General features: G+C 50.5%; 1 protein-coding gene across 5 annotated transcripts in view; it reads right to left on the minus strand.

The window, feature by feature from the left end:
* The window catches only part of LOC308200867 (uncharacterized protein), a 104,802-nt gene that overhangs the window by 56,205 nt on the left and 21,521 nt on the right, over positions 1–27,076 (minus strand). For all 5 annotated transcript variants that reach the window (XR_013955882.1, XR_013955883.1, XR_013955884.1 and 2 more), the window contains 3 exons: positions 21,839–22,087; positions 20,015–20,172; positions 1,393–1,551 (listed from right to left, as the gene is read on the minus strand). The gene's annotated coding sequence lies outside the window, so the exon portion shown is untranslated. The remainder of the gene's footprint in view (positions 1–1,392; positions 1,552–20,014; positions 20,173–21,838; positions 22,088–27,076) is intronic.

The following is a 27,076-nucleotide window of genomic DNA, read 5'->3' on the forward strand; positions in this document are numbered from 1 at the left end:
GCGAGTGCTGACACGTGAGAAGGAGACATGCATCTCACACACACTCTTTATTTCCCTCCACGCTCACAAGTCTCTACCCAGACTTGCTGCATCCGCTACTCGTGCATTTAAATATTTACAAGATGGATCTGCAGAAAACCTGTGTTTCAGAGCAGAGTAGCCAATGCTCTGGCTGAACAGATGCCCTTACAAATACCCAACCCACCTCCCTGCTTGCCCAGACTCCACATTTTACTTACAAAATCAGCAAACATGAAGCCAGACTGAAAGCCTACAGCAGACACAACCCAGCTCTACTCAGTTCTGATGGGCTGGTGCCAGTGACCTCCCCTGGCCCCTGCATTGTTCCCTCTCTGTTTCATCCACAGATGTCATTAACCTGCTGTTTTTCCCCTCCTCCAGCTCATTAATGAAGACACTGAAGAAGACTGGACCTAACCCTGATCCCTGTGGCATGCCATTAGATAAACACCTCCTTGAAGAGTTCCCATCAACCTCTTATGTATGAAGGACTGTTGTCCTGAGGTGTGCATAGCTATTAGAGCTAATGACTTCACCTGTCACAGCTTATTTGCAGTGAACCCCACAGGGAGAACCCACCAACCGCATCAACAGTTTGTAAAGAAAAAAATAAAAGAAGGAACACCACATTGTCACCCAGGATGGCTCTGTGTTTAGTGGGCACACCAGGTTTGTCTGTTTACAATGTTTTACCTGACTGCTGTTTCTAATTTCTGTCCTAATTTTATCTGCATGCTGTTAATTTTTTTTTTCAATCTTCTCTTACCTTGTTGGCTGCATTTCAAAAATAGGTGGCATGAGTCAACCGCAGTGGACCAGTGTAAAATCTTGTAAGATACTTCCCTCAAGTGGAGGGAATAAAAATCACTCAACTGAGTGTCACAGGCTCTGAGGTACCTCAGGTAGCAGAAGATAATGGGAGATGGACACCTAGATGAGGTAGAATCTGCCAACCTGCTTGAAAGTTGTTAGGAGCGTAGAGAAATTATCAGTGATACTGCAAAATAAACCTCCCTGCTCTACAAATGTCAGGGCACACAAGACGACACCCAGCCACCCTTTATAGCAGATACCAAAGGAGCGTATGCTCTGACAACCTGTCAAGTTACTACATGGATAGATAATGTATATCCATGAGCAGGTTTTAAAAAGTCCTGAATGCAAGCTGAGCTGAGCGTGCCGAGTGCTCCTACATGACGTTTCAGCAGACATGGAAGAGGCTGTGGGGTGAAATACCTGAGCCCTGTACAACAAGGGAGCCTTGTCTACCAGAGCCTGCAGCGGGGCTGCGAGGGACAGACGGGAACGGAGTGAACCAGATATAGATTGCAGTCTGTTGGTAGAGCTGGCGTGGGTGGTATCTACACTCACCCTAAGGCTGATGTCTGATCTCATGATCACTGTTTTCCTCAAAGCAGGCAATGAAACATGAACAAAGAATTCAGATCTCGCTGTAGTTTTACTGTTACGATGATAGCAGCTCAGCTCTGGTCTCTTCCGCGTACATTGAACAGGAGAACATTTCATCTCCTGCAAATGAAAAGAGATAAGAAGGGCTTAGCACAAGGCAGGATTTGTCTCTGTAACCGATCAGTCCAACAAAGGGAAACACAAACCGTTTATTACTGAAAATGAGTTGTGCCATCGAGGCAGATGCCTGCAATTATTTCTGTTAAATATTATGTTTCATTAACTGTAAAATATATAATTAATAAACTTGGCCCCTCATTTTTGTTAAGTTTCACTGCAAAGACCTTATTACTGGAATAAATCTTTCTAGCAGCGCATGTTGGCAGAACAGAGGAAGGTGCACGCCCCTGTGTGTGTGATAATTTCCTTATGCGAAACTGAATTATTAGGGAGGAATAATCACCTCTCTTCACAGCTACGACTGTAGATACACCCCACTCTGAGACTCATTGTTTAAGTTCATGCCTCTTAGAAGCAGGGAAGAAGACACTGCTTTGGCTGGCAAAGATGATTTGATCTGAAAGCCAACAAGTTTTCTTTCACTGTCAAGTCTGCAGAAACAAAACATAAAACCTGATTTTTGATTCACTCCATTAAAACAGTCCATTAAAAAATTCTTCTGACTATAAAGCTGTTCAGAAAGACCTCTGTGGTTAGGCTGCTACCCAGACTCTTTTATAAGCCCTGTGTTCATCCACCTCACGATACTGTAGTAGAGCTGCAGGACTGTGATTTGCTTTCCACATACATCAGAACTGTTTAGATTTGGGGATGTTTGGTGATGGCTGTTAAACCATACCAATTAGAAATGCTTCAAAAATGCTGCTGAAATTTGACTCCAAGCATAAAATTCCCCTTAGATTTTGTCTCCACTTGTGATCTTTACCTCAAGCTAGTTGATTGCCAGTTCACCAAGGGTAATTAAAATATTTCCAAAGGCTGTTCTGGGCAATCTTTTTTGCCTTGCTGCAGGCTACAAATGTTCGTGGTTTGCCCTAGGCTAATGTTCATTCCTGCCTGAGTTGGCACAAGCGGCAACGCATGCCAAACGAGGAGGAAAGCTGCCTCCATCGCAATTCTCCCCTCCCAGGGCAGGTGGCAGAGAGAACAAGAGACCAGAGGTGGAAGGAAGGAGTGCACAAGCACTCACCGGCTACAACTTCTGAGCATCGAAGAGGCAATAAAACTCTGGTAGGAGAAGAGGGCTGTATGTACTTTAATAAAACCCTATCATCTCACTGCTTCTGAGATGTCTGGATGCCCCTCAGCAGAGTCAGCAGGCTCCAGAGATGAGGGAGGGCAAAAGCGCTGCAGGTTGTGTGTGCTGGGAAATGCACGAGCCCTGCCTTGCAGCAGGTCAGGCCTCAGGACGCTGCACGAGATAACCTCACCCTGATGCTGCCCTGAATCTAAAGAAAGGGGCCCATTCTCCGCATCATTTCAAATAGCACTTAGGAATGTTCAAACAGCCAATCAATTTGATTACACAGAAATTTTAGAGTCAGCAAATTATCTAGTTAAATGATGCGTATAGAAATGTTAATTCAACAGCAACTGAAACCTTCTTAAATTTCTTACCATCTGAAGGCAATAACCCTATATGAAGAAGAAAAGTGAGGGGCTGAGCATTCTGTCCTTGCAGGAGAAATCATAACAATATTTTAGATATTGCCTATAACATAACCTCTTCGCAGTTACACAAATAGCACGGGTTGAGATTGAGTTTAGAAGTACAGCAATGGAAGCTCTGAAATTGCATTACACAACCATTTGCCATGGTTTTGCTCCAGGGGAGGGGCTCGTAGATCAGCTCATCTTCATCAACGCGTCTCTCTGCATAACCGTTGTGTATGAAAGTATAATTTTACTTTTGTATACAGAAGCATGATGACACTTGGCTGTATGACACGCGCACACCCCTATCCCTCAGCAGCCACAAACCCCTCTGTGCGCACACGCCGACTCTGCTGACTACCAGGCGTTATTTCGTTCCACAGGATCCCCGCTGGGTCAGACCAGGAACACTGGAGAACGAAGATGGAAAAGTTAAGCAGCTGAACTCTCTGGCTCTTGGGCCGCACAAGGGGGAGGGAAGAGGGAGGCAAAGCATCTGGCTTCCCTGCTTCTCTAACAGCCTGGCGGGAAGGCTGCTGTCAATTCCGCCTTCTGCCTTGTTGGAAGAAAGTAGAAGTGACAAGAGGCCCTCCAGGCAGGCAGCCAGGAACCAGAAATTCAATTGAGTTACCTCCTGAAACTGGACTTTTTTGGAGACCCTTTCCCTGAAATTGTTTTGCCTTAAAAAAAAAATTTCATCACAGTTCAGGGCCAATTCATCACCCGCGGTCTCCTGGCTCTCCTTTCCTCCAAAAACGCGTGAATTGCACAAAAGGATTTCCATTTTCCAGGCTGCTCTACAACCAGCCGCACCCACAATGAACACACACATGCATAAATATGCACAAACACACGCATGCATAGACACAAACACTGTTATTTATAGACACAGGCATTGCCACAGACAGATAAATACACGGGCGCGTTTCTTTCCTATATAACAAGAAGGGAGAGAGGCGATGCTGCAGCTGAATTCACTCTACATTCGGTGATTAGGAGACAGAGTGTGGGACATACGGTCTATCTCTAGGGCTTAGACCAACGGGTTATTGGCTGGTGCTGCTGTTCTCTAACAAGCCCCTGGATATATCACTGTGGCTGTAGAGAAATGCAGCTGAAAGAGCCTTTCACCGTCAGTAGCAATCTGTCACTTCGTGTATCTTACCCTGCCTCTTCCAGCACAAAAGCTTCTGAGCTGCAAGTCGGTGCTAGGAGAAAGGTCACTTTGCAGGTAGGCTGGGGTATTTTTCTTTATTTCTGGGAATGCACGGCCAGCTTGAGGCACCGTCTGGATGCTGCAGCATGCATTTCAGCTTCACATATGCCTAGCTATAATTTAAGACAAGGGAGCATTTCCATCACAAATCCCATTTTTTTCCTGCGGATTTATTTCTTAGCTATTTGGCTTCACTTTGGGGTGAACCTTCATTGAATATATTCACAGGCAGGGAGAAAACTATTTTTCTTGTACAATGTTTAAACCCAGCTCAGCCTCTTTGGGTTGTAAGATGGTGAAGGAAATTACGTATGCACACAAACACTCACAAGCACATACAAAAGCTTATACAAACATATGCCCGCAGAGAGGTCTGTTACAAAAAAGACAAGCCAATGCAAATAAGCTCAATTTTAGAAGTGAATTAATTTGACTGACTTTATTATTCTAAATTATTAACAAGTTCTAGCAAACTTAGAATGCAATAACCACACATGGGCTTTCATCCGAGTTAAACAGAAACAGATAACTTCTCCTGATATACGTGGTATCAGCATAAATCTGCGAGAGTGAACTTGGAGGCAGAAACCCAGCACACAATGAGCCCCTCTCTTTGCAGCATTGTGTTCGCAGCTCCTGTATGGCTCTCCTCCCCTGAAATATTCCAGTGCAATGAATCACCCTCCGACAACGCCAGAACCCCCCTATTTTCACGAATGCCAGCTGAAACCTGACCTCCACAGCACTCTAATCTGTTTATGACTTGGTCTGGCTTAGCAAGACTGTTTTGGGGGCTTTTTTTTTTTTTTTTAAACTCTTTATCGATTCTACTTTGATGTAGTCCAATAAAGCACATTGACAGAAGCAATTTATGTTGCCTAGTGCCTCTAGTTCCAGGAAAGCCTCCATAGCATATATGAAGAGAGGTAAAGCAACGTACAGGTTACCCAGTGGTTATCCCAACCTTACCACCTCCGTTCAATCCACCTCCGGAACTGAGATAAGGAACAGCTGGAGCTGGCACAGCAGGCACCAGTACCGGCAGGGTGCAACCCCTGCTGCCAGGGCTCAGGACCACTGGGCCTGGGGAGCTGCTCATGGAGCCCCTCGTCTCTCTCCCTTGTCTCAGTGGCCTGTAGCTCCCTTGCTTGTAAGGTTAGGCACCTAAAGTGATGTAGAAAGCCAAGCTAGGAGGAATCTATGCCAGATGGGCCAGCCCTGCAGGTAAGTGCTGCCTTCCCACTGGCTCCGAAGGTACTTGTGTGGTTGGAGATACCAAATGAAGAAGATGTAGGAGTTCCCTGAGGACCCCACACCTCTGCTGAGAAAAGACAGTGGCAGGGTGCGCGGGGTGGAGGTGGTAAGGTGTCCCCATGCTGTCTGCTGCCCAGAGCCAGCCTGCAGCCCACAGGAGCCTGCCCGTGCCAGAAAGAGAAGCTCAGCTCCCCTGGCACATGCCCAGAGGAGGATGCTACGCCCCAAGGAATCCTTGTGTCACCTGGCAGAGGCTCCATAGCCTGTCCGGGGTTCACCTCCCCATCAGTGAAACGGGGATGTTAGCTCTCCCCTGCCTCACTGCAGCACTGTCACGCTAACGATGTTAATGCACATTGTTCCAATGCCACTGAGAGCCAGATTAAGCAGCCAGGAATTGTACAGATTTATCCTATCAGTTGGAGATGCTGTGGCTATCCTCAAGATATGCTGGATTCCCTCTTCCTTTCTTGGTTTCACACTCAGATCTTCCCCGAGGCTGGGAAAACACTAAGAACATCATCCAGGAAAGATGCCGAGTGAAACCCGTAGTGTTTGGTGGCTCCTATGAGCAATGCAATAGTTTTTCTCTTTAAAGAGAACTTCTTGCTAAGAGGACACAGCAACAGGGCAGAGGAGGATAGCTGAGAGCTGCAGAGACCGGAAAAGTGAGCCCCATTTATCCACAGAGCAGTTTAAAGTTCCTGATGCATTTTTCTGTTAAGTACAGCAAATCCCCCACACCGAGCAGCAGCCCAGGTGGCCACAAATGCTGCAACGCTAACTGCCTGCGCGGCGTGCGGGCATTAGGGAGGGCGTGCGGGTAGGCGTAGCGGGAGAGCAGCTGAAGGCGACACGGGGTCCTTCCAGGGAGGCAGTGCCACCTGTCAGGAGCTGGGCCTGCCACAGGATGGCTCGGGAGGCATTTGAGAGCTGCAGGATTCCCATTCATCCCAAGCCTCCCGTGGGTCGGAAGTGCTGCTAGAGTTTCGCTCTGCGTCAGCCGCTGCTGCACTGCGCGAGCGGCGTGGCAGAGATGGCCACCAGGCACCTCCTGTGCCTAAGGGAGGCTGGGTGGTGAAAACGCAGCTCGGCACCCAGCAAAGGGGAAGATGAAAGAAAACACGGGCTCTGAGCCTACCTGGATCTGCTGCCTCTGCTCAGGCGAGATACCACAGCTCAGCCCGCCTCCTTGCACGGCTCCTGCTGCAAGGAGCAGACAAGCTTATTGCACATTCAGTCAGCATCAGAGCACAGGCACCTAGCTCCAGGCTCTTCATTTATAAACAGAAGAGCTGAAATGCCTCCCATCCCCTCACGGAGAACCTTGCTCGGTGCCAAGAGGAGGAGGATTTCCCCCCTGCTTGTGCCACATGGGTCTGCGAGCCATACGGGTAGGTGGACACGCGCGGGGACAATGGCACCGCAGCCAGGCTGCAGCCCGGGCATGCGGGCAGCGTGCTGGGTGCTCCAGGAATGGGAGCTGCTTAAATTTCTGGAGGGACTGCAACAGTCCTGGGTGATATGTGATGAACATGGGAGTCTATGCAGTCTTGCACCAGCGAAGGCTCCACCTGTGGCCCCAGCACGTGCCTCACTCGGCACCGACCGCGATTCCCACGTGGCAGTCACCGAGCGACCTTCTGGGCCTGGCAGGACCAGCACGCCAGGCTTCCCGGCGCTTCGGCCAGGACCTATGAAGCCATCACGTGCTCAGGCTGTCTCCAAACAGAGCCAGCACGCCTCGGGATGCTGCCTGCTTTTCACCTGATTGTCATTTTCGGTCGCTGTTACTGAAAGGCATTTCGGAGCTTCGAGACCTGCTGGAGAGACGGAGGCCAAATTCCCAGCCCTTCTGCCTCCCCACTTCTCCCCTGCGTCCTCTTTTCTGGAAAGCCTTCCCGTGCTAAGTATAGTTCCTAACAGGTGCATGACCAGAGGGGACTGTCAGGGCCGCAGCTGTCCCCACAGAGGCCTGGATCCAGCTCCATCTGTCTCGCTGGAGTTCTCCACGCCGCCTCGCTGCACTCTTCGGACACGGGATGGGGGAGCATCAGAGGTTCAGCCGGGGAGGAAATGTGTGTACATGCGCACACACACACAGAGGGAGGATAACTGTGCCGGGGAATGCCACAAACAAAGCCTCTGACATCAAACTAATGCGTCCTTTGAGGCTTTAAAGAGCCCTTGCCACACACAGGCAGGATGCCAGCTAGCTCATCTCTCTGCCTTGCCATGCTAACAGCCTGATGCCAAGGTCAGGCTTAAAACAAAAGCTGACTGCTTTGTAATCCCCTGAGCCTCATTTGGGGATGCCACAGGACTGGTAAGAACCAGTGGCAGAAAACATTTGGCCGGAGCCAACTCCAGCACCAAGCTGCCCCTTCACTGGGGAAGGAAATAGAGAAACAGAGCTGTGCTCACCAACTAAAGGTGCTCCCTACCCCTTAAAGCGTCCTGCCATCACGTCAGGCTGATGTGGAAATAATGAGGAAATAACCCTTTTGCAACACACCACTGCTCCTTGCCACTGCACGTTGTAGAAGAGCAGCTGATGTGTCCTGGGATGTGTTCTCTGCTAACAAGCTGCCATGACTTAATAGGAGGCTGATGAAAACCATATGCAGAGAAGAGGACAGTACCTTGACACCACCACCACCGCTGAAAGAACAAGGAACAGCTTCCTGAACTCACACGGTGCCACCGCAGAACATGCTCCGTGCTGTGCTTGGGCCACAGGGTCTGAACTCGGGGAGCCCAAAGCCCACGGAGCTGCTAAGGGGCAGAGCCCGAAGCTGCAGGGCGCTCGGAGAAAGGGTGGGATGAGACAGATGTCTGTAAATCTTTGGCAGAGGGAAAATCCATTTTCCCTCTTTTATTTCTTTGTTAAGAAGAAACCACACGGCTGCTAGCAAGCCTCTGCCCTGTCAGAGCCTCCCAAAGGAAGAGCGACAAGTCCCTGGAGCTTTGTGGGGGGAGAGGACAGCACTTGCCTGCAGCTGTAGGGACAAGCTCCGAGTCCAGGCAGGTGTCCCAGGGCAGCGAGCCCAAACGACACTGCCATCTGCACTGCCCTGCAGCCCGTGCCCCTTTCCTCCTCAGGGCTTCCTCAGCAGGGCTGAGCACACAGCTCAGCAATGTCTGGGGCCTCCCTGATCCCATTCCACACCTTTTAGCAGGGCATAACCCCTTCAGACGCAGACACGAGCAGGACTTGCATCAGTAGGAAGCACAGGATCAAGGCCAGACTCACTAACACCAGCACTGATTGCAGGGACTGCATCACCTCAACCTTTTTTTCTTAAATTGCCTTACACCTTTTTAGATCTCAGTTTCTGTCCTCTCCTCCAGGTTTCCAGGGCTACGTACAGTTACATTCCCTTACCTTTTACTTTTTTTTTTTTTTTTTATGACAACCCTTTTCAGAAAGAAGAGCTGACTGAAGCAATCAACTCCCTTGGGGCTCTGGAGCAATCAAGACTATTCCATCATATCGGTGCTGACAGGGCTGGGGCTGCCAGACTGAGTTATCACAGGTCCTGCCCTCCCCTGCCATCACTCCCTACTCACCAGGAGAGCACCGGTCCAGACCGAGCAGGGAAGGTCAACCCCAAGCTGCAGAAGTCTCCCATTATTAGGGAGACATCAAAGAGAAAGAAGAGGAAAACAAACATATCCCAGACATCTCCCCTTTCTAGACATCTCTGAAAATCATAACCAGCTCAGATGGCCCCAGGGAGGAAATGAGGTATGGGGAGCAACGAACCTTTTGTGACCAGCTCACCATGTATCAAGGAGACTCCAGCCACATGCCAGGCGTCCCACAACACCCCTGTCACACAACCTGACATCTCCTTCTGTCCCCTTTCAGCCCCTGCCCAGCAAAGGGCTGCACTCCTCTCCTACCACAATGAACTGTCAGGCCAATAAAATACATGGCCAACACTTGCAAGTTGTTTTTCTACAGCAACCCGGTGGCCCAAACCGAGCCAAGACAGAAACAATGCACAGCAAAGTTGCCTGCAGTTCAGCAGTACAGCCAGAATACTGGCAGCATTAGGTCTGGCCAGACATGGGATTGAAAATGGGTCTTTCTTCCCTTTCTGTCCTCTACCTAGTTAGAAAAGAGCTGAAAAACCCAAGTGGCGAGGTAAATTCTCTCTGTCTTTGCTCTTAATCCCAGCTTGAGACTGCCTCAAGCTCCAGGGCCCTCCCCACCCAGCACCACGAGCTCAGCAGCAGATCTAAGCAGCCTTGGTCAACTTTGCACCCGTACCTTACAGTACATGTAACAGTCCAGCGGGGTCTGATAAACTCTGGGACTAGAGCTGGTGGATTAATAATGAAAAAAAGACATTGTCCAGATGGGTAGCGGCCCTGGAAGCCCCGGACTGCCAACAGCTTGCACTTTACTGTGAAGCTTTCAGGAACAGGGTGGTGTTTACAGGGTGGTGTTTTCAGGATGGTGTTCTCCAGTCCCCAGCTTCTGGGGCCCTGCCTCAACAGCCAAAATACCACTTTTGTTAGTGCAAAAATGGCACTCAGCTCCCACAGATGAAAATCTGAGAAAGCAGATCAAGGATGAAAGCCCTGCCCCCCAGATCTACAAAAAAATAAGGGTTAAAGCCAGATTTTTAACCTCCACGTTTTTTTAAACCAATTTTGACAGCCAACTGTCTCAGGCAGTCCTGGCTATTCTTTGTAGCTGGTGACTCACTGCATACGGGGGGGTTGACCTCGGGGACTGGAATGGTTCTCTCCGATGCAGAGATTTCTGGAGGTGGAAGAGAGGAGGCACAGGACGCAAACGCGGACATTTGAGAGGCATTTGCAAAGTGCAACCGATCTCTGAGCCACAGCTTCTTCTGAGTCCTGCCTGAACATCTCTGCAAACCTACCCGGCCCTTGCACGGTGCTTCGAGGACAATTTGACCCGGAGTGTGAACAACAGGATTAAGCACTGTATCAGCAGAAAAATGACTGCAGCTACTTATTATTGCTTGCTATTGAAGAGTTATTGTTACTACAGAACACTTGTTTCCCTGAGCCACGTTGTGTAAGTGTCGGTGCCTTTGCTAGATTTAATGGTCCAATTATCACGGGCTGTGTCACCTCCTCCCCGTTCTACATGACGAGACCTGCTCTCCTGCCTTCATTCCCCTCTCCTATTTTGCTAGCAGGCAAACACACCTCTGCCGCTCCTTCCTGGGTAGCCTTCTTTTTAGCTTCTCCCATGCTCAGGGCTGGCAGGGGCTGGGAGAAGGCAGGCAAGTGGAAGAGCAGTCTCTGGGCTGGACATCTCACCCTAAAGGTGGCTAGTTGGCGTAGTGAACTTACTTACTTAGTGAAAACGTAACCAGAAGTTCTCATTTAGAGTTGAAGTCACGTCAAGGTCTTCTCCCACACGTTGCAGTGAGCCCCGGTCCTGGTGGCCAGCTGCTGACAATACTCCGAGCTGCGCAGCAGGCTTCGCCCAGCACTAGCAGCAGGAGGCTTGGCAGGAATGTGCAAGGAGAAAAGAAGTGACAGCGCACTGCCAGACAAGAAAGTGCTTCCATCACCTGCAGTAGCTGTGAGGAGGTTACAGCCCACTAAAGATCAACCCATCCGCAATTAGCCCCACAATCCCTCTCTAAGAAATATCCTGCAAATATTCCAGAGGCAAAGAAATTTACCTTTGGTACACCCTACTTGTAGGGCAGTGCCTCAGCCAAAAATCAACACAGACATGGGACTGGCCAGTAATTCTTCTCCCCATCATGGTCACTCTATGGCTGGGCCATGGGGAACATCAGTACAAAATAAAGAGCGGGAGGGAGGGGAAATGAACATGCTGGGGTGGTGGCCAAGGGGCTAAGCTTCTGGATCCCCTGTCTGCAGCAGGCCACCGAGGACATACCATGAATGCCAGACCTGAGAACATCAGCTCCTCGCCAGGATATCAAAAAAAGCAGTATAACAAACAGCATTAGAGAGTTTCACAACAGGATCAGACATTTATGTGAATAAGAACAGCATCCGCAGCGACAGTAGCTCAAATGAAAATCATAACAGCTATTGATTCTCCTGCTTCAGGGTATAAGCTGCTTGCCAGCTGGGGTCAGGGGGAAATCTCCCCCCATAGGGTAGTATTGCACAGTTATGGGCATTATGGGATTTTTATGCCTTCCTTTAAGGCATCCGGCCTTGGCTTCTGGTGGAGACAGGATACCGGGCTGGAAGGACCATCGGTCTGTTCAGCTCAAACAGTTTTTATGTCCTAATACAAAATTAATGGTTCTTTTGCTCAGATACCATGCAGTAAAGCTGCCTGCTCTGAGCGCCGCAGCTGGCAAGGCAAAAGCAGGACTGAAATGTGATCGTTGTGCGTCCCTTCCAACTCGGATATTCTACGATTCCATGAAATTCACTCTTTCAACCCAACAAGGAAAGACTCTGCTTGGCCGGGAGCAGGGATGGAACTGCAACAACCCGTGCACACTGGTCGATTTGCCTTGACCTGCCCGCACATCCTTGCCCACAAGCCCCGACTGACCCGTTCTGGCCTCCCTGCTGAGCAGAGTTACCGGCACGTTTCCGTTGCCTGGGGGAGCCCGGGGAGCTGCACGGCCAGGCTAGCATGGAAAGCCGCCTGGACGTGACTTCCCTTCCTTGTGCACATCTCGGCTCGGTTTTACCTGCGCTGATGCTCCTGCCTTACCCCCGAGCTCCCTGCCAGCGGGTGCCCAGCATTGGCAGATGAATCTGTGCCCTCATGTCCCGCACAGGGCCCAGCCTTCTGGGCTGTTCTCTCTTCAACAGCCTCTCACGCCAACAAAGGGCTGTCTGCCAGGTCAGGCAGGCTGTGGAAGCAGGAACAACCGTCTTAAGAACTGTATCTGAGGATCCACATGGAGGTCCCTTCTGCTTGTATGGAACCGCACCTCATCCATCATCCAGACAGCCAGGCAGGGCCACTCATCTTCATTTGACGACACCTTTTATCTACAAACACCTAGATTAAGTCTCACAACCAGTCTGTGAACTGGTCAGGATCTTTTTACCAAGCCAGGGGCACACTTTCCCGGCTCAGATCCGGTGTGGGGCTGGATCGCGAAGAACTGCTTGCTCCCAGCCTGACTTCTGCTGCAGGACTTTTCCGAAAAGCCAACCATGCCCCCAGCTTGGTGAGCCGATTATTTTGGTGTCTAAGTGGAAGCCAAGTTCTGCAATTGCAGCGCGTGCGGTTGACTTGTGGCTTGCCCTGAGGGAGCCAACGGCACTGCTGGGAACCCTGACCCAGGAGCCCTGACTCAGGCTTTCTGCGAAACCACAGGGCCTGCTGTTTCCGTGCCCATTGTGGAGCTCCAGTTAACGGCAAGGTTTGAACCTCTTGTGCAGAGGCACAAGGGGATCTTGCTGCACCACCACTGCACCCACAGCAAGGAGAGCTTTCGGTAGCAGCCCAGAAGCCTCTTCCCTTCGGCTCTGCGTCCAGCTGCTACACCGCAGCTCCCCACGCCACGAGTGCCCCAGCAGCCTGCCCACGCAGACTGGCTGCCCAGCTGCTGAACTCGCTGCTCGGGTCAAACAAATGGCTTTGGTGGCTGCACGTGGCCCATGCCCGACACTGGACACCTCTACTCACTTGTCAGATTATTCTGGGGTCAGTCCACATGCACAAGTATGTCTGCAGGAGAACTGGGACTGACAGGCATCCTCCCCACATACGCTGTGTTGCCTTAAAGGATGGCAGCAACACCCCGTAATGCCCATAACCGTGCAATAGTACCCTCTGGGGGGAGATTTCACTCTGACCCCAACTGGCAAGCTGCTTATTTCACTGGGAAAAAGACTCAAAAATTAGGACCTGACTGAAGCAGCCACGGGCAGGCTGAACTCAAGGTTATTCCTCCTGGATGGGATTTCAAAATCCCATCTTCCGTGCCTCACAGCCCCTGCAGCCCCTGCTCTGCTCCCCTCAAATGCAGCGCCATGCTAAACTTCACCCCCCTGCACCCCCGGCTCTGTCTGTCTAGGGCAATGATATCCTTACTCATACAGGGATGTCGACCAAATCATAAAGAAGATGTAATGACATTGTCTCGGCTGACACGCTGATCGATGCTTTTCATGCAAAATTATGCTTTCTACGACTAATAAATATTGATCTTTTTTTGTTCCTGTGTAGCACTGCAATAAACAGTGACTTAAAAATCCACTAGCACCGAGCATCCTCCTTGCTTTGCAGCCTCCAGCCCTCTCACACACCCAGCTCCCCTGCAGTCCCCACCAGCACCTTTTGCATTTTTGGGTGTTCTTACATTTGCTTGGGCCCACCTGATCTGAAAGCACCACACCCGATCCCACAGAGGTCAGAGTACTGCAAAGCCCCATCTCCCTTTATTTATCTGTCCTTTAAACAGTGCTTATGCTACAGTGGTTCATAGGAAGAAGCAGAAATTAAATGAAATTGGAATGAGTGCCGAGGAGGGTGGGAGGGTCATGTCCTGGGCACATTTAGGATAACAAACACGAGAAACTGGGCCAAGCGCAGAACGAATGGAAACATTTGCAATTACTTGGCAAGAGAATCATGTAAGCGCTAATAGGCATGGTCAGACAACTTGAAACTCCTTAAATCAACGCTTGGAGCTTAGTAAGCAAGCGCCTGGCTGCAAGCTTTGCTGGACACGAGGCATCCATTCAGTCCTGCTTCAAGCGCTGGGTCCACGTCGCGGCTGTCCCGCTCTATTTACTTCTCTGCTGGAGAGGGGTCAAGCAGTGTTTCACACCCACTTGGCTGCCTCACCTCACTCAGTGCCATACCAAAGCACAAAGCAGCGGTGACTCAGGCCTGATCCCATAAGTGAAAGGCTCACAGATAAAGAGAGTGTCATCTCCAAAGGGTCTGGGGTGAAACAGCCTCAGGAGATGGAAGAAAAAAAACAACACATCACAGTGCAAAGCAAAACTCCGTAGAGCTGTGCGAGGCAGAAGTAGCTCAGATTTCACCTCTGCCTCCAGGACTGCAGAGCCAGAGGGAGAGATCCTGGCTGAAGGCAACCCCATCCCTGTTCACAGCAGCACTCACAGAAGGTAAAGTGGTGAGAAGTCACAGGACTCACAAATGGTACCAGGGTGGTTCCCTGTCCAGGAGACAGCTCAGTTCAGCCTCGTTTTTCGCCAGTAAAAGCCCCCTTCTGGAGTAACAGCAGGTCTCGGTGCATCACCAGGCAGCGACAGTGCATGACAGCAGGCTGGGAGTGAGCCATCACAGAAGCAGTCACGAGATTTGGGAAGAGAAAAGCCTGGTGTGTTCACTGTGACTGCTGCTCTGATGGAGACTGCAGAGGGTTTCCCTGAGCAGGGTACAGGGGTCTGTGAGGCAACCCAGCACCATCAAGAGACAACAGCATCTGAACAGCCAGCAGAGAAACAAAAACAACCTTTGAAACAAAAAAAACACAGAGCAAAAAATTCAAAATCAAAGCTCCAAAGCCAACACGTGATGGCTCACCTGACTGAGGAATGACTGCTGCCAGGTCTGAGGGGGTTATAACCTGCTGGGGGTGCAAGAGGAGGGGACGGGAGCTATTTAGGATGGTGCCTTCTTTCTCCAGCTGACTGCAGCCTTCGATGTGAAACCATGAATTGTTTCAGACCCAGGATGGAAACACCTGCTGCAGCACGTGGGGAGAGCGATGTGCTTCGTGGCGGGGACCACAGTGACCAGCGCCATGCACCGAGGTGGACATCACCTATGTCAGCTCCCAGGAAAAGGCAGGAGACCTCTTGCTGCTGTCCGGGGGTTATGCACCTTACTGCAGGGAGACACTTCTCTTCCTCTGGGATTCACAGCTCCAGACTCACTCCCCAGGGAGAGCTGGCAGCCCTTCCCTGCCACTCATCCTCTTATCACAGCTCTCCTCCCTGCAGATGCATTGGAAAGATGGCACGCAGGCAGCGGGAGCATTTGGTGCCACACAGCCAGGGGAAAACAGCCCTGAGTTGTTGGACAAAAGGCTGCAAACCAGACGGGAAGGGCCCTAACAAGGCTGGAGCCACGGCCTCTGCTGCTGACCCGGCGCATCCTTCGGGACACTCTGCGAAGTGGAACCCGGAGACAGGACTGCAAACGGATTGATGATGACAGGCGGAGGCCTGGGCTCGCTCACTGCTGCCTGGCAGACACACCAGTGATTGGATTTGTTCAGGACACATTTTGGGGAGTAGATTGCTTTCCTTTGCCGAAGGGGACGGACCAGATTCCTACCCACCATGAGCAAAGGAGTTAAGCTGCAACAGTGAACCAGAAAGGAGGGAGGGCCAAAGGTCTCTGGTGCTCTGTGCAGTCTCAGGCATTCCCACAGGCGCTGCACACACGCCGGCTGCAGCAGATGCTCCTGCTCACCGCTCCTCCATCTACCATTGATCTGTCATTACCTCCCTGCTCCGGGGGAGCTGCTGCAATGAATCCTGTCCCTTGTCTTCCTGAGGACTGCTCGGCCAGGCAAGGGCCTGCGCTGCCTTTTGTGACCCGTGTCAGTGTCTGAAGGTGTTTGGGGTGACCCAAGCCTTGTCCCCCCCGATCCTTCCAGCACAAAACCTGCTTTCACCCGCAGTTCTAAGGGGCCATATTTCCCCCTTCCCCATGCCGACAGCTGAGTGCTGAGAAGGCACTTAAGGCGACAAACGTGCAAATCAAGACATAGATTCTGGACTACAGAGCTTAAAACATGATCACATCTTGCCCAGGCTGTGAATGGGCTCACTTGCAGAGCTCCCCCCGTCCTGAGACCCTCCGTTTCTCCATTCCCCTCCTGGGAAAATCAGAGAGGCCAAGGGCTGCTGGTATAGCAGATTTGCAGGAGTGGGAGTTGAATCAATGAGGCTCTGAAAGCCAGTGGGGAAAGTCATTCTGCACCTTCCTGACACCAGGAATAAATGATTCAGTGGGAAAGAAAAAAAAATAATACAACAACCCTCAAATGAGGCTGGAATTACCCACTGGAGAGATATTTCATCTTGAGGAATTGGGTTTGCAGCAGTGTTCATCTCACTGAGCCACAGCCAGGCTTTAATATCCAGCAAAAGGTCAAACCTAAATGGGAATTGTTACAGCTTGCCGGGGCCCCCGCCTGCACACACGCAACGCGCTCCCCAGGCCCTCGCGCGCCCGGCCCTGGAAACGCTCCTGCAGGTTACAGCGCTCCAGGTGCTTGCAGGTCTTCGAGTGGCTCTGCAAACATTCATCAGCCCTTCCCACCCCTGCCAAGTATCATCACGCCCAGTTTATTAGCAATCATCTTCCCTGCTTAATTTGATAGCACTTGCCATCTTGCAAGCACGCTCTCAGCCCTACCTTCACAACCTCTCATCTTGCCAAAGTCACGGGGCCTGGAAACGAAACCCACAGGGCCCTACCTGCAAAGGCAGGACCTACTTGGCCTGACCCTGCAAACTTTGCCTGCCCTACGTGCGGTTCTAGAGCCGGGAACCTTCTGCCGCTGCAGCACCGCGATTGTGGTGGCAGGCACCTGGATCCCCAAAGGTGCTGCCATCCTCTTTCACCTGCCTCCTCCCCGTATCCATTTGTAAAAAGGCCACTCCAAATGCCAGGAGCGGGGCTGCGCATCCTTCCCCTTCACGCCAGTTTCTAGGGGTGTTCTGGCACAGCCCTCAGCAAAAGCTGCACTGCAGTCAGTGCGGGGTCTGTGATACTGCTGAGCTCAGGCAGCAACATAAAAGTACCACAGAGCCTGCTGCCCTCCCGTCCCCAGAAGGCAGCCATAAGATCGGCTGAGCCCATCCAGCCCATGGGGAGGCAGAGCACGTGCCCAGAAGCCTGAAGACATTCATGCAGAGCTTTATTCTAAGGCCTGAGCCTTGCTGCTAAGGGCACTCTGCTGCTTTAAGGGGCCAAAAGCAGCGCAGCAGAGCTTTCCTCCCCCAGAAGGAATGGCAGGAGCACAAGGCACAGCAGAAGTTGGTCCCTACACCAAATCCAAAGCCTGAAACAGGCAGTGGGGCATGGCTGGACCACAGACACACACCTCCCTCCCTGACAGGTTCCCATACACAGTTCAGCCCAGGTCAAAGCACGGGAGCACAACCTTAAAAGCATCCTGGGCTCACCCCCCTTGGCAGAGGGTCTGCATACAAGAGGAACAGTCTTGCCTGCTTGGGTGTCTTGAGCAGGGTGAATTTGGGGTGAAGGCTGGGGGCTTCCAGATGTTTCCACTCAAGACATCTATCTAACTAAGTGAGGCACCTGTTTATCGTAAAGGAAGGTGGGATTTCAAGGCACTTGAGGGCTGCAGGAGGTAGCTGTCAGTTCCTTGATCACTGGAAACATCAACGCTTTAAATCTATTTTCTGTGCAGAACTGCAGAGCCCTTCTGCCAGTGCCCTGATCCTGACCCAGTGCCCCGGCAGCCGGCTCTGCCCCTCGCTCCTGACCTGTTGTTCCACTCACCCCCGGAACCGCAGCCCTCTCAGACTTCTTATTTAAGGAATTTGTTTTTATGAGGATCACATTGCACATTTGGGTCAGCTTGGTAGTACTGAATCTTTCTGCCTCCTCCCAGCCCCAGTGCGTACAAGTCCTGGGTGGTCCTTTGGGGCTGTGGGAGCGTTCTCATCATGCCCACCTGCCTCACGGCCCCCCGGACATTTTTGTTCTTCCCACTTCTGCTTTGGTAATGCACACATTGCCTCAGTAATTTGTGCTCCTCTTCCACCCCTCGGACTCAGCCTGCCCTCTGGGAGCTCAGCATCCCTATCCCATGCAGTAGCAGAGTTCTCCAGGAATGAATTAGGCAGACAGGAGGTGGGAGGGAAGAAGGAGGTACCTGGAGAGCTTCTTGCCTCCTCTTCACCATCCTTCTGCATGACAAAGGTGAGAGATCAAAGGAAGAAGAAGAGGGAGTAAAGCAGATGAGCAAGCTGAGCACAGGGGGATTTCACCTAAAGCTGGGCTGACAATCTGTTTAAGCACTGGGGTTTATAGCAAGCCTGGTCCCAAGCTACAGGCACATCACGGACTCTGTAAGGGAAGAGGTGAGAACTGGCAACTCTCCTGACAGCTCCATCTCATTTCTGTCTCATTTCACCCAACATGACCCGTAGCCCTCCTGCTTTCCTGTTCAGGAGCATACTAAACTCAGCCAATGCACCTCTGTCCTGCCCAGCCATCCCAGCTGCCCTCCCAGCCCTTCCTGATGAGCAGGCTGCCACCCAGGATGGGCAGCATGCTGATGCGGACAGACACCCACTGGGGAATCACCTGAAACTACCGCTCTTAGTTTCACTTGTGACTTAAGCCAGATTTCATTATGTACAGAAGGATTAAATTTTGCTACGGCTAAGACAAGAAATTTTTTTGTTCAAATATTTACAGTTAAAGCTCACCAGAAAGTCAACAAGATTCTGCTGGACAACACTCAACTATCCACATCCCCCAAAGGAAAATAGGGCTTTAACATGGTATTTAAAAAATCCAGAGACAACCAAAATTCAACCTTCACGATTGTTCCTGGGCCAAGCTGAGTCTGTACTATACATCCACGCCTCTGAGGGAAGCAGAAGCAGTCAGCTGGAAGAACTGCCTGCCCTTTTCTTCCTAGTAATGGTGAACATGAGGACGTGGCCACAGTGGGTCAGCCAATCCCTCACACGGCCATGCTAACAGAGGAGAGTCTCTGAGCCACAACCAGCAGACATATACTTGGGAAGCCAATGCTGTGGAAAATGTGGTCTGATTGCTTCTCCCTAGGTTTGGCCTTGTTGAGCTGTTTGTGTCTTCTGGATGCAAGACCTCCCTGGCAACGAACTGGAGGTGCCATTTAGAGATCTCGTCCTTTCTATTCAGGATGTTTAAATTCAAAACTCTAACTTGTGGTTGGCAGGGAGCGGGGCAAACAAACAGCAGAACGATCAGCTGTCAGCTCCTGACAGCCCGGTGCAGGGCAGCCAGGCTGGCCAACAGCTAACCCTGCTGTCAGTGGGGAATGGCTGAGGCAGCAGCTCAAGGGCCTGTCACAAGTTTAAACTGCTCAGGTTTAAGCACAACAACAGAAAATCAAAAAACAACAGACAGGAAGTGTATTGTAACATTCAGGCCATGTTCCCTCCTCTATGAGGTCCGTTGATTGTCCTCAGATGCCTCCTGAAAGTCAGCCTCTCATACACTCTCCTGTTTGGTACCCACCTCTCACAGCCACGTTGCAGAAGCGATGTTTTACCAGCAGAAGGAAGGCTGGACTCACCCAACAGAAACCCGGGGGCTTGGGGGTTATCTCTCACTGACCCAACTGCCACTGACTGCTTCTAAATACGTTTTCTTCTTACCCCAGCCCTAGACCCTTTTCTTGGCACGTCAATCTCTATCTGAAGCTTCCCTCATTCACCTCTGCAACTGTTTATGTTCAGTGTGTGCATCTTAGGTTTAATGGTTACCTGTGAGTAATACAGCTCAAGTTTGTCAAAGCTCCTGTGGCAGATGCAGAAGCTCAGGTAGATTGCTCTCTCCCTTCTCTGCTTCTTTACTAAGGTCAAGGGGCAGCAGAGAGAAGCTGATCTACTGATGAGCACAAGCCGAATCCTTGTGCGGACAGCTGTGAAAGGAGAGCAGACATCTTCAGATGTTAATCCCACAAGATGAAGGCCAAGTTGATTTAACAGCTTTATTTCCCTGGGTAGAAAATCAGCTTCCCCAGGGAGTCAGCAAGTTTCTGAGACTCCTCAAATAGGCAGAGCTTTCCTGAAATGAAGATCCTATCTTGGAAGATTTCTCATCTATCTCCCTGTGCCCTGGGCACTGCATAAGCAAGGTCTGTTCACATACACTCTGTTCTCTCATGCAACTGTGTCCTGCAAAAGGCTCAGCAGCAGCCGCATCCCATGCCAGCTTTCCTCTGCTGGATGCAGAAACATGTGCGTGCAACCCTGGTGTGATCCCCCAAATCCACCAGGCTCACAGAGACTGCAGGAGTGTACACAACGCCTTCCCCTCGGTCACCACCACCTTCCCCCTCTGATGATGCAAGCTGTGGACCTCCAGCCAGCAAGCCAGCAGCTCAGCATTCCCCCCATGCTGCAAAACAAGGGAAGGCTGGGGCGGGAATGCAGACAATATCCTAAACAAATCTGCTGTTTACAAAGTCCCCTGTAAACTGTTTACATTGCTGGGGAGAAACCATGGAGGAACAGCAGCTGGAGCATGTTCTTCCCAGTGCTCCTGTGGGAGTGGAGCTGACGCATGTCTGGAATGGGTGCAAACATATGAGGGAAAGAAGAGGCAGCAAAATCCCTGCGCCACCCACTCCCCCAGCCTGCCAGGACCTCTGTGCGCACACACTGCCTCCCTGAGCTCACTGGAGGGAGCTGGCGTGGCCCTAGGGCATGAAGCAGGGTGGCTGTGTCAGCTGGAAGAGCTGCACGCCCCAGGAAGAGCCAGCCTCAGGCTGCAGAGCAGTGTGTGGGGCGCGAGGCTGGTCAGGGGCTGCTGGGCGAGCTGCCTCCAGCTGCTGAGGGAAGCAGACCTGAAAGAGCCGGTCCTGCACCTCCCCTGGAGCCCCTTGGCTCTCGGAGGCATGTGAAGTGTCTTGTGACTCTCATCCCATGGAAACTCATTGTGTGGCTCACAGGAGTCAGGGAAGCTGGCCTCCTGCTGTATTATATACATGTATAAAGAGTGGTTGAAAACCGGGCCTCAGAAATACCAACAAGAACATTTTCAAGCCCTGGCATAAAATAAAAGCCTCAGTGTGCCTCTAATCTGCCCTGCTTCCTGTCCATGGAGCCCCTTCAAAGTGTCTGTGAACAGCAATGCGTCAGCGCAGCGCAGCCTGCTTGCGATCCCAGGACAACCACGGGGAAGCCACGCGACTGCCCAAGCCCATCTGGGGGCTGAATCCAGGACAAGAAAGGCTTTGGTGGAAGAGACGGGAGGGTTAAAAGTCAACCAGCCTTTCCCAGTGCCCTCACAACGTGTCTCGCACTTGCAGACCCTTGCACGGAAGAAAGTGTTTGTTACATTACTTGAACAGCTGAAAAGGACGTGAGAAAATATGGGCATCTCTCAAGGAAGGTGATAAGTGCTCCGAGGCCAGAAATAGCATCGGGGGGGGGGGGGTACATGTATGTGGGGATGGGCAGCTAGCTGAAACAGCAAGGACGTGAAAATGTATTCCGTACACATGATATGGCAACGCTGACCCAGTAGTTGGAAAGGAATACAGGTGCGATGATTAACAAGGCAAAAAGAGTGGGCACACTCACCCATTTGGTGCTGAAGGCCAGGCAGAGAGAGGCACGGAAATCTCTTTGCTCACATAAGCAGGGGGTAAACGATGTCCATCCGCATCTACTCTCAACTGTGTCACCAGGAATCTGCTGTCAGAGCCAGTCCTGCCCTCATTCTGCACCCAGTCGGTCTTGCTGGGCCCAGGTGTGTCCCCCTCTGCGTGACGAATCCCCACCATCTCAGCTGGCAGGAATGTCGGAGGGATCTGGAGGGCTCCTCAAAGACTGAACAACAACAAAGAAACAGGGAAAAAATACTCTCGGGACGATCCATAACTAAAGATATTGTCAGGTTCTTTTGCCAAAGCAAAAAAATTTATATCCAAAACCCTTTTTCATGATCAACCACAAGACTGCCCAACCCAACAGATCATTTTGGGTTTTTTTAGTCTTGGTTCCAGAAGATTTTGCAGTTAAAAAATGTCATACAGCAAAATGTCTGAACAAAACAGTGCTTCAGGAAAAAAAAAATTGAAAAAAATCTGTTTTCAGGAAGTCAGAAATGACTGAAGATCTATTCCCACAAGTGCTGGGTGTTTTACCCAGCTGGAATGACCTGCATTTGACTAGTTTTGCAAATAGCTTTGCTTAGCCCACACATGGCGCAGTTCCAGTGACAAAGCACCTTCAGATTCAAGGCCTTCCAGAGAAGCCTCAGCCTGTAGGGATACCCCAGTGCTCTCAGCCTTGAGAAACCCACTTTGGAGGCAGGCAGACACTGCTAATCCAAGCTAGAGTCTTTCTGTTTCCTTCCATGTACACCGGTGCCTACCCAGGTCTCTCCCAGCGGTGCCTTCTCACCTCAGCACCCATCATTTCACTACGAGATGAGAGGCAAAGCCATCGAGCTGCTAGTTTTGAGTGTTCAGGCTATGATTTAACATAAGCCTTCAGAAACTGTGAAGTGAAGCAACTCTCTGAAAAGTACTTATGCTCCCCCCTTGCACCCACATGGGTTTGTTATGTGAGGGAGGCTCATAAAACCTGCTTGGGCCAGCCCGATGAAGACCTTGTTTCCTGAAATGATGCTGAACACAGTTTGTCTTTGTGCTTGGAGTGAGGCTGTGTTAGCACCAGTTCTGCAGCTCTTACTGCTGACAACCATTGTCACAAACAAATCTTTTTTTTGGTATGCAGCAGGGCTCTGATGGATGTAAAACAGCCCTGAACATTCGTGTTTGCTTGCAAGAGCTTTCTAAAAGGAACTCCAGATGCTAGCCCAAACACCTCACGCATTTTCCACTTCAATTTTAATTGTTGGCGCTGATGATCACTTCTTTTCGTACGATCAGCTGCCAGGTTCTGCCCTAGAGTTAGCGGTCTTTCAGAGCACGGGAAGTGGGAAGACATTCCTTTACGTAAAATCCCTGGTGCAATCAACTTGCCCAAAAGATCCCTCAGGCAAAGGCGGAGAGAGAGTACAGCAAGTTCGTGTACCGCAAATTCACTTAGGCTGGTGTGACAAGCCCATCAGAAAGCATGCGAGTCCTGTTGATGGCAAAGGTCTCCCTGACATCGGTTAAGCATCTCTTCCCTTCCTGTTCCCAGGGCTTTTATTGCTACGAATCATGAACACACTGCCAAGATGGCCATGAATTAAAACACAAACTTTCTCAGCACGAAGCTCCAGTCCCATATGTTTGGCGATGCCCCAAAACCAGCTGCTGTAACGCTGTCGCAGAGAGCTACCTAGCCCAGCCCTATCCTTTTAGCCCCCTCTGGCACCTCTGGAGCTTGGGCATTCCCCTCTCGGCCTCTGCACAGAGAGGGGACTGGCACAGAGCAGCAAAGGGCTTCTAACCACAGCTCAGAGGCTCAGCTCGCTGCCACTATTTGCTCTTTATTCGGGTGGGGATCAGAGCCCCCTGCAACGCGGGACAGGAGCCGGAGCCTGCCCTGCACATCCCTCACCTGCTCACCCAGCATGCTGCAGACGTTCCTCCCGCTGGGCAGCCGGGCTCTCTGAGGGCCCTTCCTCGCATGGAAGCATTCAGGAATTCCTCTTGTAATTAATTCTCCGTCATCCCCGCACAGCGTTCCCGTGCAGAGGAGCTCAGAAAGCAGAGTGGCACAGAGCAGCAATTAAGGGGCAAAGACAGACTGCAGGGAAAGGCACTGCAGGTCACACCTGCGCTGCATCAGAGCTGCTCCGGGAGAAAGCCCTTACCAAGCTCCGGAGGGAATGGCAGCTCCTAACTCAAACCCGAGTAATAAGATGATCTTGTAGGGGGAAAGATTAATCATTATTGGCAGCCAAGAATGTGCAAGTCTAACAAAAGCCAAAGGTGTGGTTTTTTTTATTTTTTATTACAGTCCAATGGCGGCTGGGAAGGCAACGTTAGCTAAGAATTATTAAACCTATTGCAAGAATAAATTTTCTTTGAGCCAAACCATAAAATGGGAGTAAAATCCTCTTAAGCCAGTGACATTTCCTAATGGAACAGACATTATTATTTTTTTTGCAAACCAAAAAAAAATTTAATAAAATTGCATTAGATTATTAAGTGAACAGATTAGGCTCCACAATGGAAAATATTTACTCAAGCAAAACCCGCTTAATTTAATACCTGCCTCAATTAATTTTTAAGTTTGGGATTATAATTGGACAGAATAATGACATTTTATGCTTGTATAAATAGGGACTCGTGAGCCCTGTTTGCCCAGAATTCAGGCAGGAGAAGAAGGATCTAGGAAAACTTTACCTTGCTAACCCCCAGGTAACAGCAGGCTGCTGTACATGCCAGTAATGAGATGGGCAGCTCTTGCAAGAACGGAAGATATAGGCTGAAGCCTAAGTCCCTTCTCACAGCTGGTCATTAAATTTCCTGAAATGTCTGACCAGGAGGTCACTACTGATATTACAAAATAGAAAAAATACTACAGAAAATGGAAATTGTTTCCTTTGTGAACATGGAGGCAGAACACCAAGTTAAAAGCACGATGAGCTTGTGCTTCATTCCTTCAGCACGCAGGGGGGATCTGCAGCCAGAACTGGCTTTGATCCACCTGCCAGACCTGGGATGAAGAGAGTGCAGGAGCTCCTTGCAAAGACCTGCGAGTTATTAAAGACCTCCACTGGACACTGCTTCCAAAGTCGAAGCACAGGTAATTGATCCTTTTACACCCCAACATGACTGGCTGGAGGGCTCAGTCTGATGGAAAAGAAAAAAATAGACGACTTTGGCTACTGCTTTTAGAGCAAGCTCCCTCAGGGCTTTTGTGCTTTTCCCTCTCTGCCAGTGCGGGCCATGGGGAAGGCAGGTGGAAATCCAAGCTCCAGAACACCCAGGTGGGAAAATAAGCCTGAACGGTCACTCCTCTGCAGCAGGCAGACAGCTCTGTTCTGTGGTCAGAAGCTTTTTTTTCACAGCTTACCATCCTCTGCAGGTTAGGGTACATCGAACCCTCAGTCCTTGGCTGTTCTCCCTTCCCTCTCAGCAAGCGTGTGCTTAGATGCTCAGAGCTTTCAGGTCTCTCAGAAGTTGCCTGATCCAGATGCAGTGCCCTGCCCAGTGGAGCTGAGCCCACCAAAAAAATGTCTGTCTCTACAGAAGTCATCCGCTGCCCAAGGGCTGAAACCCACCACCACTGCACTGTCTTCCTCCTTGCTCGTCTTTTTTCCAAAAGCCATCCTCGAGGCTGAACTAACGCACGTATGAAGCGCTGACATGCTCAGTAACTGCTATCCATAACTACTCATTAACCGCACCACAAGCCCGATGCGTGGTTCTCCTATAGCTGGGATTTCTGGAGCAGCTCCACATCCTGCTGACTTTGCTGGGGAGCAGGGAGCGGCCCAGTGTTGGGGAAGAACGCCGGGAAGAACACGCTGGTTGGCTTACAGCTGGCAGCCGACTCTGATATCCTGCTACTGTTTCCCCTGGTGTCAGAAGTACACACTGCATAATAAGCAGTAAGAGGAGAAACATTTGATTAAAAAGCTTCCTGCCTGGAAGCAATTCTAATCCTGGCTCGACTGGCTCAAACTCAGCCCCAAGAGCGTACACGTTATATATAAAGTCTTTGGGGGAGGAATATGAGAAAGCATAAGGGTTTTATTTGACATAGACCCTGCTGGCATATCAGAGCTCTGTTGTTTGTGTTTTCAAGACAGCAGCCTTGTTAACAAGTGCTGGTGAGCGCAGCAGCAGCTTGCAGGCTTTCTGCTGAGTTACTGCTGGGGTTGGTCTGGCTGAACGTCGTGTGGAAGGGTCAGTGGGGACAAAAATGAGAGAGAAGAGGATCCTATATTGAAATCTTTCTTATATTAAAGTGAAAATATTGAAGGCTGGATGACAGTGACAGAGAAGCTGAGAAGTGTTTCAGACCCAAGTAGTGCTTAAGTACAGGTGAGAAACAGAGAATACGTGACAAGAACAGAGAGTCTCTGAGCTACCTGGTAATCGTGAGCTGGGAGTTTGTCAGGAAACAATCTCACCAAGATGATGGGCAAACCATACAAGGTAACCGTAATTCTGAAGGCCTACAGAGTCAAATGGCGATCGAAGAGCCATGCAGGGCCCAGAGGAAACAGCATGGAAACCAGAATCCTTCTCCTAAAGGCAAACAGAGGCAAATTACAGCACAACAGACCTGTCCCAAATCACCCCCTAGGTCCCAAATGCAATTGATGAAGGACTGTGCACGTGATGTGCTGACTGACAAGCCTGGAAGACTGTCTGTGGGAAAGGAACAAGAAGGGTAATTTCATTGTCATGTACCACAGGGGGGTGTAAGTAAAAACACAGCATGAGAAAATGACAGTGTATCTGTCTTAGGTCATTTACATGCCCAGATAATCTGTGGGAGGAGAGCCAAAGTTGCTACATTTGACAGAGGCAACACAACTGCAATGCGCTTGGGAAATGGAAGCTTACACACAAGATTTGCATGCACTAAAACTAATCTCACGTTCGCTGCTCCCAGAAACTAAAATGACCAGACTTAGTAATTTAGCCTCCCAAATAAGAGCTCTTTGCCCCCTCACTATGGGCTGTATCACAGGTGCAGCATTAAGTCACGATCTCATCTTGCTGAGCACGCTGCAAGAATGCCGCAGAGGGGCAGTTCCACGCTCAGAAGTGTCCGTACATCCCAAGGACACACTTAAATGCAACAAAAATACCATGCACAGGCTAACGAGCTAAACTGTCGTGAAGGCAGATGCTGGGTAGCAGTAGCAGACATCAGGTATGTTGGGGCTGGTAGGCGATG

Source organism: Anser brachyrhynchus (assembly GCF_964034855.1).
Source record: "Anser brachyrhynchus genome assembly, chromosome: 11".
Taxonomy (NCBI): domain Eukaryota; kingdom Metazoa; phylum Chordata; class Aves; order Anseriformes; family Anatidae; genus Anser; species Anser brachyrhynchus.